The following is a 5255-nucleotide window of genomic DNA, read 5'->3' on the forward strand; positions in this document are numbered from 1 at the left end:
GGTTAACACTGAACTAAAACTAATTCGATTAGGAATGGACTATGAGAATCAATCTTATCTCCTAAAACTACACTTTGTATCTTTACCAAAATCTGAACAGGAGATACGCAACTACTATAACTTTCAATGTAATGGAATTTTGCTTTAGTGACTATTAATCACTACTTCTTGAAGCCAATCCCAAAAGAAAACTTATCAAATGGTAAAATAAAACTAAAACAAAGACATTCTGGCCCATTGGAAAATCCAGATTTCTTGTAGAAGAAAACTAGGTCTCTTCATTGTAATATCAAGCTTTTCTCATACTAGAAGACTAGGTATCCATAAAAAACTGTCTTAACTGATAAATATGACTAGCAAAATTTTACCATTGGAGAATATGAAAAAGGAGATCCATACAAGACAAGAAATTAAATAGCTAAAACAAAGATTTAGTGTGGGCAATGCAAAAGGCATTTTTCAGAATGGAAATAAAGGCAAGAGGGTAACAATATGCTGCATCGCTTGCTTATAAACTTACCAAGGCAATAAGCTCTAGCTATACCCCTACCGGAGGCTTCTGAATCTCAGTTTGTAATTATAGGGACTTTAGTTGACTTCACAAAAGAATCAGAGGGCAATCACTCATGCAATGCTCCAAAGTACGTTAAAATAATGAATCAATCTATACAACAATCTTGAACAAATGTATAACTAACGAACACTTCTGTACAACAGAATCACCAACAAGCCCCAAAATCTGCGGGTACACCACCAAAAAAGGAAGAAACAGACTACGTTCAGCAACACAAGATTTCAATCTGATAAATTTCAGAATCAATTAAATTTAAAATATAGGAATCAGCAGTTAGAAATAGAACCCTATAAACAGAGAAATAAGGTCACTTCAATCAAACTGATTCATCAATACAACACTATACTTTGAACAAGATGATATTGGGGGAGTTTTCTATTCTAATGTGTTCATCGGTGAATCACTTAATATGCTAGATCACAAGTCATAACATGGATTCTGCGTTCTAGGCTAGTCAATGAATTCCATTTATATTGTCTTGCATCAAAGATCATGCAAAGAAATGGCTGTCTGCAATAGTGTAATTCAACCTAGAAGAGGGTAGGAATGGAACTGATACTATGAAATGATATAAATGGAGGAAGGAGTTTTGTCTAGTTATTTGACTAAAACTTAAATGAACATTAAGAAAGAATGCAAGATAGTAAATAAGAAACAAAAGGACTTAAATGCATTATTGTTACAGAAGCAACTCTTCTGATGTATTGTGCCACTAGACTTATTTTCCAGTACAGCAGGTTGGTGTCATTACTTAGAGACAGAAAAATTTAGGAAATTACAAAGACATTATCAGGGTGGGTTTGTAAATATGGGATCTTATGACATCGATAATAGCCACAAAAAAGTTAGGTACAGGAATTCTTCCTACTATCCAATACAACCAAGGTGTCCACATTACAACTACTTAAGATCATCAAATCAAATTTTACACATTCAGGGTGTCTATCCCACATACCCTTCAAAAGTCCAAAAGCATGGAAGCATTAAGCACTATTAAAGTCATATAACCAATCACATGGACATGGACCATAGCATAGAGTATCAAATTCGATTCTTTGACCATATAACAAATACCAAGTAGAAACCAATAGAATAAAAAATAGACATGACAAAACTAACAAAATCCCATACAGCAGTATCAAACCACAAAGTTTTGCAAGCTCTCAAGATTCATGAACAACAGGGACTTATTTGCTCAAACAAGGCATCTACTGAACAAATTTAAACAGATAACCAAGCAAAATTGTAATGATTTCCACGCAGAAAATCTCTGTTTCAATAACAGACATGGCAATTGTAAAATATTCCAATTGCACACCATCCAATCACCAAATCAAACACAAAAAGTTAGAAACATCTGGAATGAAGAAATAGAAAGGAATCCCATAAAAGATTGGGGATAAACTACGTTCCAATTTCCAATACCCAATTAAATCGAAAGGAAAGTCATACGTGGCGGGCACAAACCCCAGATCAACATCCAATCACCACAACAATTCAAAACAAACCCTAAACCTAACCCCCAAATCCAAACCCTGAACAAAATTCAATCACCATAAAAATTCATGAATTTTCTTGGGAAAATTACAATCCAAAAACACAACAACATTATCACCAACAAATTGAAAGAGAAAGATCAAACCCAATTAAGATCCAGAAAGATAAATTGCAGAAACTAAAAATGAAAAATAAAATCTTTAGCAGAACAAAAGGTGGGGATTTACAAAAAGGGTTGATTTTTATTTTTTTTTATTTTTTTCCTTCTTCTTCTGGGGTTGGTCTATGCAAGAGATCCCAAAGGATGCAGAGAAGAAACAAGACACGGAAGAAAATGGATTTCCCAATTGATGGCTTTATTATTTATCTATATATAATATAATAGAACTAGGACAAACAAAAATGAAAATGCAGCGTGCACCTATCCACAAGGATATTGATTCACGGGTCCCCGAACACATTGGGCTAAATTGGGGGTTTAAATACTCTGTACATGAAATAATGAAAATTATCCTATTTGATATCTATATTTTATTAGATAATTTTTTTTAAAATTACTTCTTTTTAAAAAAAAACTAATTTATATTAATTTCTCATTACTTTTATATTATTATTTTTTTTATTCTGTCGTTTTTTATTAATTAAATCTAACTTTTATTTCTTTTATTATTTAAAAAATTTAGAGAGACATGAAATACCTCTCTTCCCCCGTTAAGTACAATAGGGGTAAGATACATGTGCATGTATTCTTTTTCTTAATAATAAAAAAAAATAGAATTGGGTGACCTATTTAATCTTTCATTTTATGTTATTGATTTAATTTGATTTATTATTTTTTTAAAAACATATTTTGATTTTTTATATTTTAAAAAAAATCAAATGTACCTTTCATGTGCAATTTTAACTTCTTTAATGAAATAAAGATATTGATAATTAAAAATTCTCACAAATCGTAAGTGAATCATCTGTTATGATATTAATTATATAGACCATAAATCACCACGTAAGGAGATCTGACATCATATTCTAATTAAAAAAAACTTAAGGCTCAGTTTTATGGATATTCTCCTTCTCACTTCTCACTTCTCACTTATACGTACTTAATCTTTCCACTTCTACCTAATGAAAAATTTCACCTCATATTTATAACCTAACAATTTCAACTCAACAACATAAAAATCTTCAAAACAAAATCAATCAACACACAAATCAAAATAAAAATCCAGATCAATTAACCCAAACTCAAAATCATATATGAAACCCACAACAAATCCAAACCTAAAATCAGGTCCAAAACCCACAAGAAACCCAAATGCAAAATCAGTTCCTCTTCTTTTGCTTATCTATGGTGGTGTCATATCTTTGGGGACCATCGGAGCAAGAAATATGATTGTCAGAGCTTTGGCGCTAAAACCTGATCGTCCATTAGAGTTGGCATGAGAGTGGAGGGTTGAGGTTTTGGACGAGAAACACATGGACGAAGGAGTTGGGGTTGCCGACGACAATGTGGAGGTTTTTCGATGGTGGGGTGGTGGAGGAGCGTGACGTTGAGCCACGATAGCGGTTGGCAAATCCAAGCGCAAGATCTCTACTGGCGGTGATTGTTGGACGATGCGGTTTGAGAAGAGGTGTAGAAGGGAGGCTTTGGGATTGGAGGTGCAGAACCACGCTTTGAGAGAGGATATTTTTGTTTTCAAATTTATCAAATGGGATAAAATTTAAATTAATATCAAAAGGGATAAGTAGAAGGATAACTTATGATTTCTAACTTTAAATCATAAGAGATTCTGCTTACCCGACTTCGTAATGATTTTTTTTTTCTTTTTTTCTATTGAAGTCATAAATTATTTTATGACTTTAATTTTTTTTACATGTAAGGTATTTTTTAAAATCATAAATAATTTTTTATTTTAATAAATTAATATATATTTTCTTTTTTTAATTTCATTTAATATTTTTTATTATTTTATATTTTTTACTAATGTTAAGGATTATTGTTTGTTTTGTAAATTAAAAAAATAATACAAAAGACTTAAACTTAAATAAAAATATTAAAATGTACTTTTTTAACAAAAAATATTAAAATATTTTGTTGCTAATATTAATAAATAATATTAAATTATAATTCATTATATAATATTAATTTTTTAAAAAAATTAATTAACTTTTGCAATTATTATTAAGTAAATTAATAATTTCATACAATAGTATTAGTTAATTTTGTAGAAGCAAGGCTTCATGGTGAATGTGATTTAAAGGTGTTTTGATGATAACAATGATAACAACAAAAGATGATGACAAAGGTGATGAACAAAAAGCTTAAAGATCAAAGAACAACTCAAGTGAATCAAAGAACATCTCAAGTGAATCAAGAACAAGTCAAGAGTTCAAGAATCAAGAAGAATTCAAGACTCAAGAAGAAAGCCTAGAATCAAGAATCAAGATTCAAGATCTCAAGAATCAAGATCAAGATTCAAGACTCAAGATTCAAGAATGAAGAAAAGACTCAGTCAAGATAAGTATTAAAAAGTTTTTTCAAAACTTTGAATAGCACATGAGTTTTTGACAAAACCTTTACCAAAGAGTTTTTTCTCTCTGGTAATCGATTACCATATTGTTGTAATCGATTACCAGTAGCAAAATGAGTTTGAAAAAGTTTTTCAAACTGAATTTACAACGTTCCAAATATTTTCAAAAGGCTATAATCGATTACAATTTTTTGGTAATCGATTACCAGTGCCCTTGAACGTTGAAATTCAAATTTAAATGTTAAGAGTCACATCCTTTCACTCAAAAGCTTTGTGTAATCGATTACACTTATTTGGTAATCGATTACCAGTGTTTGTTTCTGAAAAATCTAAAGATGTAACTCTTCAAAAAGGTTTTGACTTTTTCAAATGGGTTTTAAGTTTTTCTAAAAGTCATAACTCTTCTGAATGGTCTTCTTGACCAGACATGAAGAGTCTATAAAAGCAAGGCTTTGTTTTGCATTTTCAATCAATCTTTCTAACAACAATCTTGAATACTTTTGCTTTTCCAATCAATCCTTTACAAGCCTTGAAATCTCATTGAAGTTCTTCTTCTTCTTCTTTTGTACCAAAAGTTTTCTGAAGTTTTCTGGTTTTCTAAACCTTGAAAACTTGTGTTATTCATCTTTTCATTCTCTTCTCCCTTTGCCAAAAAG

General features: G+C 30.7%; 1 protein-coding gene across 20 annotated transcripts in view; it reads right to left on the minus strand.

The window, feature by feature from the left end:
- Positions 1–3767, minus strand: part of LOC100807316 (uncharacterized) — a 6007-nt gene extending 2240 nt beyond the window's left edge. For 7 of the 20 annotated variants that reach the window (XM_041011873.1, XM_041011869.1, XM_041011868.1 and 4 more), the window contains exons 1-2: positions 2299–2470; positions 521–739 (exon numbers count right to left, since the gene is read on the minus strand). The gene's annotated coding sequence lies outside the window, so the exon portion shown is untranslated. Of the gene's footprint in view, positions 1–520; positions 2566–3349 lie in introns of those variants that run through there. The other 13 variants (XM_041011871.1, XM_041011870.1, XM_006602482.4 and 10 more) reach the window with 8 other exon arrangements.
- Between the last annotated feature and the right edge of the window lie 1488 nt (positions 3768–5255).

This window comes from Glycine max, chromosome 18 (genome assembly GCF_000004515.6).
Source record: "Glycine max cultivar Williams 82 chromosome 18, Glycine_max_v4.0, whole genome shotgun sequence".
In the NCBI taxonomy this organism is placed as follows: Eukaryota; Viridiplantae; Streptophyta; class Magnoliopsida; order Fabales; family Fabaceae; genus Glycine; species Glycine max.